Raw genomic sequence first — 16,783 nt, 5'->3', positions numbered from 1 at the left:
TCGCCGCCTTCACAGTGACGAGTGAGAGCCCTTTGCCGTGCGATGGGGATGATGGTGTGACCTCAACCCCAGCCTCCTCCCAGGCCTCCTGCCCCGGTGCGGCGGGTGAAGGCTGGAATCTGGAGGCTGTTTTGTTTGGGAGCAGAGCGATCCCTCAGGCGATGCCTGGGATGCTGCCTGTGGGTCCGGGTCCAGGTGCCGGCTGCGGATCCTGCCGGCTGAGGCTGGAGCGCAGTGCCCGCAGAGCTGGGTTGGTGTTGGGTGGTGAGTCCTCATGGTGCATCTCCACGTTAGGCACCTCACCGGGGAGCCCCTGGAAGGACAGACATCTCCTTGCCCATGGGTTTGGTAGGTTTTTTTCTGTCCTCGGGCTGCTTTTGCAGAGCCAGGGTTCCTGCCTGGAGCTGGAAGGGACCCGACACATTCCTCTCATCTCCCGTGTGACTTTCTGAGAAATGAAATTGGATCTAGAGCCCAGTCCCAGCTGGGTGGGAGCGGTCCAGTGCGTTCGCACAAACACTCATGGAAAGGCCGAACTTACGTAGAAATCTTCCCTTTCCAAGAATGAAGTTCAGGCTGAGGCCCCCCTCCCTCCGGAGTCAGCAGGGAAGGAGGGATGGGGAAGCTCAGCAGGTCTCCTGCCACCGCGGTCACCGGTGGCTTTTCCCTTTAGGGGGAAGCAGGCAAACTGCTTTTGCAAAAGGAGCATGAAAACTGCTTTTACCTGTTGGGAGCCGGTGGGATGGAGAGTCCGGCTGCATCCCGCTCTGCAGAGCCCCCCTCCCGGTGCCGCAGGGACGGTGTTACCCGCTCTCCCGCAGCAACGCTTCACTTAGAGCTGGAAAGCGTTAAGTGAGGAGGTGACAAGACCACTCCCAAACTGGCTCCGGGTTCCTTTCCCATCTGGGAGGGCAGCACCGGGGCAGTGTGTTCTTCGGTGGGAGCGTGGTGCAAGCTGCGCCCCCCGCTCCCGGCCAGCGCGGGCGGGCGGCCTGTGGCAGATGCGTGAGAGCCTCAAAAAACCCCCGGGGACGCGAGGAGAGGAGGGGAAGGCAAGTTTACCAGCGGTGTTTAATGCCGCAGTGCGTCAATTTAACAAATAACTCTTAAGGATGTTGCACTGACTTCCCAAGTTACTCGCTCCAGAAATAGAGCTTTCCTCTGTGCCTCTGTTGGAATACGTCTCTGTTGCATAGATTTTTAGAAGGGAGGATGTAATCTCTCTGTATTTGCTTGGAGGACAGTAATACTGATGCTTGCTATTTTTAACCCATCAGCAGAGCAGAGACACGCTCGGGAGCCTTCGGGGAGCAGAGGGGCTCTGCTGGTGGTGCGGCCGGGCTTTGGCAGCGGCTCCAAAAGCGCCTGGCCCCGCTTGCCCACAGGTAAAGAGAGGCCAGTACGCCCTGGGCTCGTCCCCCCGCTCCCCGCTCTGGTGGGCTCAGCGGAGCCCGTGCCATCGTCACGGGGCTGGGTGATGGTGGGGAGGAGCAGGGACCTGTGGCATCCTCCATCCTTCTCTTCCTCCTGTTTCTCTCCCTGCTGTGCCTTTCGGGGCTGCAGAGGCAGTGGGGAGCGTGAAGGGTTTGTGGGTCCGGCTGCGCTGCTGACTCCGTGGTGCTTGTTTGGGTGGTGCCAGCCCTGAAATGCCAGCTCAGGTCCTAAGAGCATCTCAAGTCTTTTATGTATGAGTTTTTGTTTTGTTTTAAAAGAAAAACAGTCTCTGTCACCACCTTCATCATGAAAAAGAGCTGCAAGCAATAACCCGCAAAGAGCTCTGAAATGGGAGGTGAATAATAAAACCGGCAGTGACTTGAGTCGCGATCCCCGGTGTGGGGCCTGATTCGGAACTTTGTGTGGTTCTGCCCTGGCCGGGTCCTTCTGCCGCCCTCGTCTGCCCCAGCCGCCGTCCCCAGCCGTCCCCGTCCTCAGCCTTGCCTTGGGCCTTGCAGGGTTTTCCGGCTGCTGACGTGTGCTGGAGGAGCCTGAGCGCCTGCACCTCCCATTTGGAGAAGAAAATAGGAATTTAGGGTGGAACTTGCTCCCTGGGGGCTTTGTTTCACCCTCCGGGCTGGGTCCAGAAAAAGTGTCTTCTGCCGTCTTGGTTGTTTTTTTTTTATTTCCCTGCAGTGGAAAATCCCACCGGTCTCAGGCGTGGATTTTATCATGGTGTTTGTTCCTGTTGCAAAGACTCTGGTTTCCAGCCCTTCTGCGGGACCACGCACAGTGATCGCCGTGTTTCCCCGGCAGCTGGTGGCTGCCAGTGGATTTCAGAGTAAATCCAAGCCCTGGCCCTTGTGCCGGGGGGTCCCGGGTGAAGGTGGTGTCTGTGCCCCTCCCGGACAGGGCAGCAGGTTTGCATTTCGGGGTTGGTCCTTTGGGGCAAAGAGGTGATTTTGGCTTTGCTGTCCCGGGCGTGCAGCTGCCTGGGGCTCGGTCCCCGGCTGGGACAATGGCAGGAAGCCGCTGGCCGCACACAGCTTCTCGCCGCTGGCCGGCACCGCATCCTCACCGAGCCCAGGCCGCCGCCGCCGCTCCTCCCTGGCTATTTCCATCGCATTGTCCGGAGGAGAGGAAGGATGTTTCCAGCCTTCTTCCTTTTTGCCTCAAAGGGATGTGGGGTGGGTGGGGAGGGGAGAGGATTTTTCTCGCCGGCAGTTGTGCAATCGGCGCAATTACTGCTTTTTTCAAAGCACCGTCCCGCTCCGCCCAGGTCAAGGGGCTGGTGCATCTTGGCCTGAGACGCCCCCGAGGTCTCCCCTCCTCTGCCTGGTCTTGGCAGTGGAGATGCGTCTGGTCCCGTGTCCTTGCCGGCAGCCAGTGGGCTCAGGCGTGTCCTCCCGTGCGAGGCAGCGGCTCCGAGCTCCAGCCGAGAAGATGCTTCTGCAACGTGTCTTTTAGGGAACATGCAGATGTGGCCGGACTCGTGGTGCTCAACAGTGCCAGGGGAGATGCTGCTGCCTCCGCATCCCTTAGGCTGTCCTGAGGTTGCTGGTGCTCAATGGAAGGTATTTTGGGAAGGCAAAGTGGGGTCCTGATGTTATAAACGCCCTGAGCGCCGTGTCGTGGTGGGGAGGTGTGCGGGGAGGTGCTGCGGTGGGACTGCGGGGGGTGGGACATAATCCCTGGCCCCTCGGCGGGGACGGTTTCAGGTGCCTCTGAAAGCATTAGCAGTGTGTGGTGGGGAACGGGAATGGAGAAGGTCACCTCTTGCTTTGTGATGGAGAAATATGGCTGTGAAAGGGGGTTCTGGCATTTTTTTGGGACGTTTTTAGTTCTTCATCATGTGGACAGGGCTCTGATGATGACAAAGAAATGCTGCAAAGTCCTTCCAGTGTTTTTGCACGGCTCTGGCTGCTCTGGCCCTGCAAAGTTGAGGCTCCTCGCTGCGCCGGAGAAGGCCAGGCTCCCACGTGCCAGGAAGTGAAAGCAGAATTAATTAAGATGGGAAATGATCTTAATTGCTCCGGCTAAATCCTTTTAGTACCAGTAAAACCCCAAACGTTTGAAGCAAAGATCTTGGTCAGAGTGTGGCCACACCTCTGCTGTCGTTCAGAGGTGGAGAAATCGCCTGTGACACATCTCCGAGGGTTTCACTGTATGGGGAGAGTTTTACCAGTTTCACTGGGGTGGTTGTCACTTCCTGGTATCAGCTAAACTGGGAAAAGCCCATCTCTTACTGAACTGGATCCCAGCTCAGCTGAGATCACCCCAGGACAGCCAGAAGAGTCCAAATACAAACCTCACGTGTGCTGGCGTCGGGTCCGTCCTGGGACAGCCCCAGGACTTGCAGCGCTGCTGATTTTTCCATAGGGGAGCAGGAAGCTTTCAGGATCCCTTTGGGCTTTTTTTCCTCTGCTTGTCCCAGACGGATTGGGATGCAGTGCGGCTGGTTTGTCCTCCTCGAACAGCATCCGCCGTGTGTGGTACCCTTCGTGTGCCGTTCTGGGGGACACCCTCTGTACCCCGCTTTGGAACTGCGGAACGTTTCTGATGAAGCCCAGGGTCGGGGCCAGCCTGTGTAACCTGCCAGGAAGACCGGGAGCTCCCAGCTTTCGCTGCTGACAGGAGGTGTCCGGCAGTGCCAGGGTGATGGAGCAATTCCTTGGCGGCCGTCAGAGCCAGCTCTTTGCATTAGCGAAAAATGGGAACAATCTGCAGGCTTGTGAAAGCGCTGTTGGTCCCCGGGGGGTCGAGGCAACGACCTCGCCTGCGTGTCCTTGGTGGTTTGAGCCTTTCTGAGGCTTTGGCCACGCGTGTCCCATGGCGTGTGTTGGTGCCAGGATGCGTGAGGTGGGAGAGGGTGCGTGGAAGCAGGAGGAGATGCGCAGTTCAGTCGTCTCCGTCCTCTTCTGTGGTTTTGTGGTTTTGGAGGCTCAGAGCACGGAGATCGCAGCAGAACAGCAATTCTGTAAACCGGCTTAGAAGTGATGCGGAGGAGCTGATGCAGTGAAATACCAGTTTAAGTTGGGGTGGAAGTTTTTCCCCATTTTTTTTAAAACGAGCAAGCTGGGGTGTAAGCTTCGTTATGGTCGATCTTATTGTGTATTCCCATTTGCAAAGCAGAGAGGGTCTCGTGTTCCTCTCCGGGAGCTGCCATGGCGCCGGGAGCCGGAGTGGGGATGTGTGGGAGCAGGAGGAGGGCTGGCGTCACGGACCAACCTCTGCTCTGCCGTGGCTTCTGCTTCCCTGACAGAGACCTCGGCATTTCCACCTGCCGCTGCGTGGGCCCTGGGTGCCAGCCACCCGCCCGAGCCCACGCAAAGCCTCCCTGTTTGTTTTGTCTAAAAGCAATATCCCCCAAAGCAGCGTGGAGCGGGGCGGGGGGAGAATACCCACTCTGGCTTAATTGCAGTTAATGAGCCCAATGGGGCTGGCTGCCAGCAAGCCGAGGGCTTTGCCAAGGTTCGTACTTGCCCGTGAGAACTGCCAGGGTGTGGTGTGGGGCCGCGCCTGGCTTCCCAACCGCTGGGAGGAAAGATCTGAGAGGTCCCGCCAGCCTTCGCCGCAGTCCTTGTGCCACTCGCCCGATGCCGTCAGCCCAGCCCGGCTCCCAGGGCTCAGCTCTTCGGGCGCGTTGAGCCCCGAGGACTCGGAGGAACAGGATGACATCCGTAGGTGAGCGTGTCAAACGGGTGGGAAACATCCCTTGCAGACATTGCAGGGGTCTTACAAAGATGGGTTTGTATTAGATGTGCCTGGAGCATCCTTTCCTCGGGAGCTGGTCCAGTTCAGCTCCAGCGTGCACCCGGCCGGGCGCTGTCGTTCGTTTGTCAGGTGAGTTTTAGGGTGCTGGGTGGGGGTGCGATTTTGCTGAGCTGACACCGTGTCTGCTCTTGGGAGGTGCCGAGGGCTCCAGTCCCAACACGTGCACTGATTCCTCGGTGTCTGAGGTTAACACTGCTGCGCTGGGCTCGCCGGGGGTTGCTTTGTTTGTTTATTTTCCCTTTTTCCCCCATGCTGGAGCTGCTCAGCAGCAGGATTAACCCTGCTTTCTGGGTTAAACACCCCGGGCAGTGTTGCTCCATGAGTGGGGAGCGCACACACCCCACTGCACCCTCCGTCCCCGCCGGGCGCTTTGCCTCGGGGCAGCCACGTTCTGTGGCCTCAGCTGGGAGCCGGCCGGTGTCCTCCTCCGAGGTTCTCCCTGCTCCTGCTTTTCCCCAGGCAGGCTCCAGCGCCGCGTAGGACACCAGCTCCTCCTTGCATTTCTTCACCCCAGCTCTCACAGACCCTGAAATCCTGATGACTTGGCCGAGCTGTTTCTTGTAGCTTTTCCAGCCCGGGTGGCATTCCCCGGCTTTGGCATCATGAGTATCTTCCAGCATCTCCTCAACTGCTTGTATGCACCAGCAGTAACCCAGATTCACCCCCCAGGGTGGCTGTCACTGGTGTCCCCGTGGTGCAGGACAAGGGCTTGTTGGATCCAGGCACATTTCAGCCTCCTCTGCGTTAAGGATTTGACGGCTGCATGCCAGCCTTGACCCAAAGGCCGTGCTTTCCTAGCTGTTTCCTGAGCACCCAGGTAGGGGAGGCGGTGCCAGACAGCCCCACGGTGTGTTTGTGCAGGAAACTGAGAATGTTGCGGCTTCCTTCCTCTGACATAAATAGCTCTCACCCTAAAACCCGAGGCTCCGCTCTGCGTGGTGGTGATCTCCAGCGCTTGCTGGAGGGGACGTTGAGACGGTGGTCGGGGACCCCCACGTGCAGGCCAAAGCTGGGTCCCCCCAGCACGGGAAGTCTCCTTGCTCCAACACCCGATGGTCAGCGCTGGAGCGAGGGTTGGGGTGAGCTCCGGTTGAACCCCAGCTGCAGAGCTGTCTGTGGACCCACACGGGGAATTCCGTTTGTGCCTCTTTCCCTGGGATGCGTCTTATTCCCACAGAGCTGGGGCTGCTGGTGTTTCGCCTAGCTCCTTGTTCATTTTCTTTTCAAGACCGAATCTGCCTTCCAGCCCAGCCTTGGAGCTCGGCCAGCGTTTGCCAAAGGGATTTCCTTCTCTGCAGCACGCGGAGAGGCTCCAATTAATGGGCAGGTCCCCTTGAGTACTCACTTGCTGAGAGTGGGTATTGTGGGAGCCCAGGCTTTTTTGTCTCAGCACTTCCAGATCAAGCAAGACACCGCTTCAGAGCCCTGAGCTCTTCCCCAGGGGCTCATGAGTCAAGCTGGGCTCTTGCTGTGTTGCACGCAGCAATTAAAGAAATAAATGCCGAGGCTGATCCGTAGCGCTGGTGACAGCAGCCCCCGCGCAGCCGTGACCCTCTGCGGGCGAAGCAGGTTGTGGGTTTGAGCCAAGTGGCTGGAGGTTTTGCTCCGTGCTGCATCGTTGAGGGGCTCCGAGCCACGGCAGGATGCTCCGAACGGCGGCGTCATGTGTGCAGGGGGTGACGGCAGCGAGGACCCCCCCAGGGCAGCAGCGTGGCGCGGGGCAGAGGTGCTGACGTGGTGTCCAAACCGGTTGGGAATGCTCTCCTCTGCTTATGCAAAGGGCTGGTAATTGAGGAGAGGTTCCTACAATCGTTTGATCTCTCCTCCGCTTCCCTTGGCACAGCGGCCGCATCCTCTCCTGCTGATGTAATAGAGCCGGGCGCGGGAAGACGGGGCGTCCTGCGCCGAGGGGCTGCTCGCTCCCTCCCCGGGATCGTGGAGCTGCCTCTGTTGGCATCTACCTGCCTGGAGAATGGGGACCCGGAGGAGCTTATCTCTCCCGCCCGGGTGCCAAAGGCTCTCTCCAAAGACAATCTGTGTTGTCTGAGGGCAGGGAGATGATGCCGTGGCTCTAGCCTGGACTGGTGCCTCTGCCAGAAGCCAGGGGAAGGGAGATGATGGGGCTGTTGGAAGACACCAGGCTGTTCCAGCTCAGGCAGAGCTTGCCTGGAGCTGCTGCCTATCATCTGCGTTCGTCTTTGCCTGTGGGCAATATTTAAGGTTTCTGGAGAACAACACAAACCCTCGCCCCTTCTGTGTCCGCAAGGAGAGACCATGGGTGGTGAAGGTGTGTAACAGCCCTCCGTGGGGTCCGTTTGTGGGGCAGGAGGAGCGGTGGAGCTTGGCGTCCACCCACTGCAGAGAAAGGCTTCGAGGGAGGACCGGGAGGAAGAGCACTGTGTCTCCATCGCCTGGCTGGGGACAGTAGGATGTGCAGGGCTACGCTGACCCACTGCTGGTGGCCCTCGAGCCAGCAAACCCCGTCCGGGCTGCGCCACCGGGTGAGGGTGGTCGGAGGGGATTAGTCCAGGTGGGTGGGCTGCACTATGGGGTGTGCTTCCCTTCCTAGAGGGGAGGACTTTTCCTGAATCTCAGGAGTTTCCATGAGCAGAAGCTGCCTACGCTGTTCTGGGGAGCACGAGGTGCTGTCGGGCAACCTTGGCTGTCCTTCAACAGAGCCCTTTGGTCATGAATTTCCCTCTGTTTTGGAGGAAATGGCAGTTGTTGGGAGGTTTCCTGGGGATACCTCGCACTCCTCCGCACGGCATCCTCCCCCGGGGACCTGCTGCTGCTGTTTGAGAGGGGGTTTATGACCGGTGGGGGTGGGAGGATGCAACTGGTGGCAGGAAATGACTGCCAGAGGTTTCCAGCTGTGCCAGAGCCGTGGCGGGGATGGAGCCCACTCGCTGTCCCTCCGGTCCCATGTCCCGGCTGCGGTTGCAGGAGATGAGCTCTTCGGTCCCACCTTGCACCTCATGCTGCCCACGCTCAGACCCTGTGGCGCGGGGACCTGATTCTTCTGCAGAGAAACCGGTAAAAACACTATTTATTTACTTACTGCTTTAGACACAGACGAGCACAGGGATACCTGCCCTGGCAGGCATGGCTGATGGTGCCGTATATCGGGGCGCGACCGAGGAGCAGCCGTGGGGAACGGGGATGCCTTTCCCTGGATCGTAAGCAGCTCCGTGTGAAACCGCAGCCGCCGTGTTCCCTGCCCGTGGCGCGATTCGCTCCAGCCGGTGCCCAGCTCTGTCTGTGGCTTAGTGCTGTGTCCCTGTCACCCGACGGTCTCAAAGTTAGACTGGAAACCTGTCGCCGGGTTTTGCTGTGCAGGTTTGGCCTCTGCACCTTCTCGGTTGGGTGCCTTGAAGGCTTTGAAAACCCCTCACTGGGAGAGGGGCAGCGTCCCGGGAGCTCAGCCTCTGGCACGTTTGTTGGTCGCTCCAGCTCCTCTGGAGCTGTACATGAAGTTGTTTGGTGGTTTAAGTACCGCCTGCGATGAAGTTTGGGTCTGGTGTTAAGGCTGGCGGTTTTGGGGTAGTTTAGGTGCTGCGGGGTTACCTTTGGATCCTCGAGCAGCCTCTCCCTGCAGGCAGAACGCTCTCGAGGCCGATCTGCACATGGGGATTTGAGAGCAGGTGGAAAACCTGCCTTGAGCAGGCACCTAAAGGCCTGTGTGGACCTTCATCAACGATCTGGACGAGAGGATCGAGTGCACCTCAGTAGGTTTGCAGATGACACCAAACTAGGTGGGAGTGTCGACCTGCTGGAGGGTAGAAAGGCTTTGCAGAGAGATCTGGAGCCTGGATCAATGGGCCAAGGCCAATGGGATGAGGTTTAATAAGGCCAAGTGCTGGGTCCTGCGCTTGGGTCCCACCAACCCCATGGATGCTACAGGCCTGGGACAGAGTGGCTGGAGCTGCCCGGCAGAAAAGGACCTGGGGGTGTTGGTCGACTGTGGGCTGAACATGAGCCAGCAGTGTGCCCAGGTGGCCAAGAAGGCCACCAGCATCCTGGCCTGTGTCAGGAACAGCGTGGTGAGTAGGACTCGGGAGGCGATCGTCCCCCTGTCCTGGGCACTGGTGAGGCCCCACCTCAATTGCTGTGTCCAGTTTTGGGCCCCTTCCCACAAAAAAGACATTGAGGTGCTGGAGTGGGTCCAGAGAAGGGCAACGGAGCTGGTGAGGGGTCTGGAGAGTAAGTTAAGAGCAGCTGAGGGAGCTGGGGGTGTTCAGCCTGGAGAAAAGGAGGCTGAGGGGAGACCTTCTCGCTCTCTACAACTCCCTGAAAGGAGGGTGTAGCCAGGGGGGGTCGGTCTCTTCTCCCAAGGAACAGGCAATGGGACAAGAGGAAACGGCCTCCAGTTGTGCGAGGGGAGGTTCAGATTGGATATTAGGAAAGTTTTTTACACTGAAAGGGTTCTTAAGCCTTGGAATGGGCTGCCCAGGGAAGTGGTTGAGGCACCATCCCTGGAGGTGTTCAAAAGACGGGTTGACATAGAGCTTAGAGACATGGGTTAGTGATGGTTTTTATCAGTTAGGTTGATGGTTGGACCAGATGAACTTAAAGGTCCCTTCCAACCTAGACGATTCTATGATTTGCTTGCCCCACTGACAACATCTGTGGGGCAGCCCTGGGGCAGCAAGGAGGGTGCTGGGGGCTCAGGGGGAGCAGAGGCAGCCGGGTTCCCACTAGGGATGTAGCCGGACCACTTCCAGGAATGCTCTGTTTAGTCCTGAGAGGATCACTCTGCCTCTCCCTGTGGCAGTGCCATCCTGCCCTCTGCTCTCTGTGGGTGCTCTGGGAACGTGTGGCCTGTCCCGTGTCCCTCAGCCTGGATGGGAACAGCGATACCGGGCTGTGGGCTGAGACACCCGGCGTTACAAACAGCAGCAGATCCAGGTACAAAGCTTTTTGCCCCAAGTCCCTGCCCCGCAGCCTGGCCTCGGCGCACCGTGAGATTTTTGGGTCCCGCAGTCATGAGTTTCAAAATGCAACTACGCACATTTGTGGGGAGAAAATTCCAGGGAGGGCTATTAAATGTCTGACTCAAAGGTCACGAGCCACAAATAACCAGCAAGAGTAATCAGGGGAAGTATCTCGCCCAGATCTGCTTCCCAAGGCCTGATGTGGATCTCGTTTACAGGCTCAAACAGAGTATTTTCTGATTTATGTGCTTGAAATGCCTAAATAATGTGCTTTGCTCGCAGGTGGATGTGCGCAGCCTGGGTGGTTTCAGGTGCGTTGCTTTTAATCCTGGTTCATGACTTGGGTTGCGGAAAGGGGTTTGTGATGCACGCGCGACTTTGCCAAACTTTAATCATCGTCTGTCTCAAATTTTTTTTCTGGAAACTTTCTGCAGAAGAAAGTTTGAGAGAATCAGAGTAGAAAAATATCGTTTTACCCTTGTGGAAGAGCTCTCAGGGGCTTTTCATAGAGAAGCATCAGCCTCTTCTTGTTTTGGAGCAGGAATGTGATGTCTGGTCGGGAGGAGAGGGACCCACCCACATCTGGCCAATTCATAAAGCCCTTGAAACTCCCAGTTAACGTGTTCCACAAAGAGTTATCAGAACTTGGCAACCACCCGCTCCAAACATTACATCTTCCCTGAGCATCATCTGTTCTCTTATGGCTCATGCGGGACACCGCGTTCGGCCTCTCGGCTCGGGGGCTGCGGCGTCGCAGGGCTTTCCCCGGAGCTGCCTTCCCCGGTGCGGGACGGTTCCTGCCCCGCGCTCCCCTGGCACCCCCCCGATACCTCCCCGGCGCAGCGAGGAAGGAAGAAAATGCCTCAAACACTCCGATTCCGCGGGGTCCTGCGAGGAAGCCCCTTGGGAAGGCATGAGCAGATGGAGGTATTGGGGGCAGGGGTGTGTGTGGAGCACTGCTTTGGGGTTCCCGCTGTCCCCCCAGAGCTGCCAGACCTGGTGTGTCCCCGCTGCTGGTGTAACTGGGAAGAGATACTGGGGTGACGCTGGTTTTGACGGTTTTTTGCTTGTCTTTGAGGGGAGCGTTGCGTTTGGTCCCATAATTAAAAGCAGCGCCCGCCCCAGGGGCTGGGGTGGGGTTACGCGAGGTACCCCGACTCCGGGACTTCCTATTTCTCGAGTCCTGGCTTTGTGATCTTAATGTTATTTCAACATAGTCCTTTTCGTGTGGTTTCTTCTTTAAGTGTTTTTAATTTGAACAAATTCCCTCCAGCTAATTTTTGTTACTTGTGCATGGCTCGGGAGAAGACCTTTTCCTTTTATTAAAGAGGAATGTTTTTAATCACACGCATTCTTCAACCTGACTGAACTCTGAACCTTTCACAGCTAATCAACATAAGATGGGAAACGGTTTTCCAAAAAAAGCCGCCTCTTTTTCCACAAAAACTGCTGCTCAGCCTCAGACAAAGCTCTTCGCCGTGTGCGATCGGCAGCGCTGGCACAGGGCATGGCGCGGCGGCGGGGCTGAAGGCAGGGATGCACGAAAGGCGGCGTGGTTTGCTCCGTAATAATCCCCCTGCCCGGCTCCCTTCGCTCCTTGCTTTATTTCCCTCTTCCATATGTGCAGCTCTTCGCTGATCTTGTCTCTTTAAAAATCAAAATAATCAGGAAATGCCAAAGTAAAGAATTCTGAGCTGTTTTTTAAATTTTTTTTGGGGGGGGATGGCTGTTGTCTGAGAGCAGCTGCGCGACTGGTGGTTTCCCCTTCAGGGAGCGAGTGACACGAGCCCTGGGCTACCCCCGCCGGCCTGGGAAACTCGCCCCCACCGGATCTCACCCTGGCCAAAAAGCGCAGCAGGAGCCCGGAAGGTGTTTGATATTTTGCAGAGCGGGAGCCCGTCGCCGTCCCCACGCTCGCTCCGCGTCTCTCCCCACCTCGCCGGGCACTTGGGCTGTTTTCCCAGCGCGGAGCCGTGCCGGCAGCCTGGAAAATGCTGGTAACCTGCTTGCTGAGCACAGAGCTTGCATTCAGGCTCGCAGCGCCAAAGGCTTTCCCAGGGCACGCCGGGGAGAGACTCCCTGCCGAAGCTGCTCTTCGCTGTGTTGCAATCTCCCCTTTCCGTGGAGGAAGGGTGGAGCCGCGGCGGCGGGTACCTGCCCAGGTGCGGAGGGGTTTGTGCCGTGGGCTCAGCACCCGCCTCCGCGCCGGCACCGGGGCTCCCCTCGCCGTCCCCCCGCCACGGCCTGTTTTCCTCCCATTGACCCAGAAAAACAACCGCCGGGTGCCACCGTGACGTGACAGCCCCGGTGCTTCTGCTTTGCCACCGGGCCACGTGGTGCCACAAAGCAGCAAGTGGTCCCCGTGGCCACCTCCACCTCCCGCCCAGGAGGTGCCTTCGCACCCCAGACCCTGGGTTGTTGGAGCTTTGCAATTAATGATTGCTCAGCAGAAGCAGGGAGGAGAGGGAGGAGGCATCGTGTCTTTGCAAAGAGTTTTGTTGTGTTTTTGCAAAGCCTTTTGCCCTGCCCTGGTGCCACCGCGCTGCTGCTGGTGACATGGTGGCTGCGGAGCCCCTGCTAGCCCCCAGCGCTCGTGTGAAGATGAGCTTGCCACCAGTGCTGGCCTTCCCATGTGAATGTTCTTGAAAACTAAAAATAATTCACAAAAATGTTGGCAGCTGGACATCCAGCCGGGAGAGGAGCCTGTCCCAGAAACCGTCCACCTCTTCCCGCCGTGGGTGCTCCCAGTTCGCTTCTCCCTCCCCAGCACTTGCCCCGCTCCCAGCCGAGAGGGTGAGGAGGAGGATGGATTCGGCCCCCTGAGGCTGCACGGGGCCAGCAGAGCATCCCGGTCCCAGCCTGTGCATCCCAGTTTTAGCCCATGCATCCCAGTGCCAGCCCCACCGTGGCCACATGCCATCGTGCTGGTGGCTTACAAGGGTCCGTTAGGAACCAGTAGGACCCGGGCTGGGCTGGGGAAAGGGACAGACCCCCCAGGAGCCGCTGTGGGGCTGTGCTTTGCCTTCTTGGGGTGAGGGGAAGAGGAGGAGCCGCTGGCCTGGCTGCCTGCCCCCTGAATCATGTGTGAGCATCGCAGGCTGCGGGGAGGGGAGTTGTTTACTGTAACTCTTGGCGGAGGTCCCGGCATGAAACCCCAAATGATTTCAAGCTGCAGCGGGAGGTCACGGCTGAAACAAACAGCTCCCGGGGCAGGAAGGGCTTTGCGAAGGGGTCCAGAGCTGCTGGAGCAGGAGGGATGCAGAGCGTTCCAAGGAGCTGCCACACGCGGGTGCCACGTGTTGGAGGGGGGGTCCCAGCGTGGGGACAGTGGCCAGGGCTCCCGCCCAGGGTCTGAGCTGTGCTCCCGGCACCGCTGTCCCCGGCAGGTCCTCATCCCTCACCACCCTGGCACTTGGTGCATGAAGCATCATCTTTCTGAGCTCTGGAAAACCACCCTGAGTTTTGTGGTTTTCACCAGCGCTGGCCGGGTGCGAAGCTGTAACGTCGGGGCTTTGGGCGGGCTGGGACCCCCGTGTCACCCTGGGGCACTTCAGGCTGGTCCGTGCTCTCACGGTGCCTTGTTTTCATCCCATCCTCCCTCTCTCCCACCTCCTAAAAGTGTTCCCAGAACATCTCCAGCCAAGCAGGGCGCTGTGTAGGGGGTGCTCCCTGTCCCATCGATGCACAGAGCTGGGAGCCGTAGCAGGAGGAGGGTCTGCGCAGGCTCTGCCGGCGGCTCTTCCTTGGCTCCGGTGCCTCTTGGCCGTGGGGATGCTCGACAGCCTTTTTCCTGGCGCTGAGCGAGTGGTGAGGAGTTGTTTTTCTGGCTGCTGGCCGCTGGCCTGCCCGTCCTCCCTCTCCCCCAGCACACGCGTCCCCTCCCACTTCTGCTCTTCCGCTGCTTCGAAGTTTGTTTTTAAAAAGACTAAAACAAATGAGGTAGAGAGATTCCCAGAGACCCCGCCAGTGCCTTCCCCCTCGGCTCTGTGCTGCCATCCGCGTCTCCCCCTCCGTCCCCAGAGGTGTCTGTAATAGCCCCTCCTGCCCCTGTGGTTGCCCCCAAGACCTTCTTGCCCCGTTTTGCCCTGGGGAGGTGCTGGAGGGGCCATGCTGAGCCTGAGGATGCTGCTGATGGGGAGGTGAGAACAAAGACTGCTGCTGCTGCTGAGTTTCAGCTGGTGGGGGCTCCCCGTGGGCATTTTTGGGGCATTTTTAGCATTGCAAGTAGAAGACTGTGACAGCTCTTCTCTGGATGAGAGATGGTGATCTCTCTTCTGAGGATGGAGGCTTGGTGGGCTGGTCCCTTCATCCTCATACCTGCACTTTCCCGTCCGAATGATGCTTCTGCGTGTACACAGCCCTTCTCAGGGTCTCAAAGCTGAGCCCCACAGCTCTGGTCCCCCAGGAGCCCCCACTGCGTTTCCCAGCTCCTGCCCCTCCGTGGCATAGAGCAGGACAGTGACAGGGGACGGAGGGACGGCAGAGCTTCAGCGCGTTCCTGTGGATTGACAGCATCACGTGGCGGGGCCTTGGCTCGGCTGGGAGCTGTCAGAAGTCCCCGTTTCCCAGCCTGAGATTTGCTCGTTACAGTCTGTCCTTGTCTGGCTGCCAGCAGCCCGGCACGTTGGGTAGCACTTCCTACGCCACACTGCTGCCTCCCCCCAGCCTTCCTCCCACCGAGCATCCCCGAGGGGCTTGGCCAGCTCCCGTCCCTCTGGCACCCTCCTCCTCCTCCTCCTCTCTGGGAGCACACGTGAGCTGAGAACAGGAGGTGACAGCCCAGCTTATCGCTTGCATCCTTCAAAATCACTGATGTTTAGCAAGAATCTGAGGCCCTTTGGGGATTGCTGAAGCTGGGAGGTTTCTGGAGCAGCAGCAGGTACGGCCTCCCAGGGTGCCGGAGCTGGCACAGGAGATGGGATCCGTCAGCCCCGTGGAGGACGTCAGGCTTTTTGGGACCCCTGGCTTCTTGCAGGTGTTGAAGGGCACATAGAGAGAAGATTTGGGATCTTCTTGCTTAGGGTAGACTTCACTTGGACTCTTGTTCGCTCATGAAAATGCAGCTGAAACGTGCTCATCTGCTTTTGCCGTGCCTGACCCTCAAAGCAGGGCTGTGGGGCTCATCCTGACCCACATCTCATGGCATCGCACCGTGTCCAGCCCCGAGGCCTGGGTGATAGCGGGGCAGAGGAGCTCAGCGGCTTTCAGGCTGCGGCTGTTAATCTTCCTCAGGCTCCTTATCGTGCCAGTTACGTGGGGCGGGCAGGGTGTAGCAATTAGAGCCAATTAGCCAGCGGCAAATTAAATCCCAGGCAGTTATCAGCGAGATAGAGAGAGAACGGGATAAACCCTGCGATGGGGTTTCCTGGGAACATCAGGTCCTTTTCCGACATGGCCTGAGGTCGGGGACATTTCTGTCCCAGAGAACTGAGCTGGTGCTGAGAAGCGTTTGCCCTCGACTGGAGGGAGTTTTCCCCGCCTGGGCCAGGCAGGAAAGGCAGAGCTGGCCCCGTTTCAGCAGGGCCAGGCACCCTGTCATCTGCACGGATGTGTGCCGGTGGCTATTAATAGTCCCTGTGCCCTCCTTGGGTGGACACGCTGGGGCGGGAGTTTGCCGGGTTTCCCCCAGCAGAGCCGTGTCCGTGCTGCGATACGAGGCAGGAACCCCCAGAGATTCCTCCTGCAGCATCACAGTCAGCACAACTCCCTGATGCCGCGGAGGCTGAGGTTCGAACAGCCCAGGGTGTGGTTCTCTGCCTATAAAATAACACTTGCGTTTGTGTTTGTTTGTGGGTTTTTTTTAATCGAAACTGCTTTTGGAAAACAATCAGCTCTTGGGTTGCAGTGGCCTTGGTCCCGTGCCCTGCAAGAGCATCCCCTTTGCAGCGTCTTTTCATGCAGAATTTCCTGCTCGTCTGCCTGTTTCCAGCTTCCCCCCATGCTGCAGTGCCCATGGTGGAGCTGCAGTGGCCACGGCTCCCTCGCACCCACCCGCCTGTGTTTGGTTCGTGGGACACCATGGGGCTCCTCCGTGTGTCCTTCGGTGGATGAGTGGCTCACACATCCCCTTTCTGCCTGCTCTCTGTGCTGTTTGGAGCATCCTGCTACAGGGATGTGGGAGGGACACTGCAGGGATGCGGGAGGGACACTGCAGGGATGCAGGAGGGCACTGCAGGGATGCGAGGGGGACACTGCAGGGATGCGGGAGGGGCACTGCAGGGATGCAGGAGGAGCACTGCAGGGATGCAGGAGGAGCACTGCATCTACATCCTTTGGCTGGGTGGCTATTCTGCAGGTTTGACTTCTGTTTGTTGCAGCTGTAGGCGACCAGCTCAGCTTTCCACTGGCCTGTGGCAGGTGCAGGGTAAATTAAACAAGGCTTTAGGAGCTGGGTGGTGAAAATCCCCTGCTGCAGTGGGTGCTCCAATGCTCTGGGTAACTGGGACTATTTCAGGTGTTCCCATGAGGATGGGGATTCACCCACAGGGAGGCTCCGCATCAGGCAGGGCAGGAGTGTATTAATTTTGCAAAGCGATTCTCAGCCACGGTGTCAGGGAGAGGTGCCTGCAGCACCTTGGAGGCGCTCCAAGGGTGTATGATTTACAGGATTTTTTTTTGCCCGGATGATGGAGGAGGCTTTTGCA

Source organism: Numenius arquata, chromosome 29, assembly GCF_964106895.1.
Source record: "Numenius arquata chromosome 29, bNumArq3.hap1.1, whole genome shotgun sequence".
NCBI classification, from domain to species: domain Eukaryota; kingdom Metazoa; phylum Chordata; class Aves; order Charadriiformes; family Scolopacidae; genus Numenius; species Numenius arquata.
The sequence above is the reverse complement of the archived record's forward strand: the minus strand, read 5'-3'. Positions refer to the sequence as shown.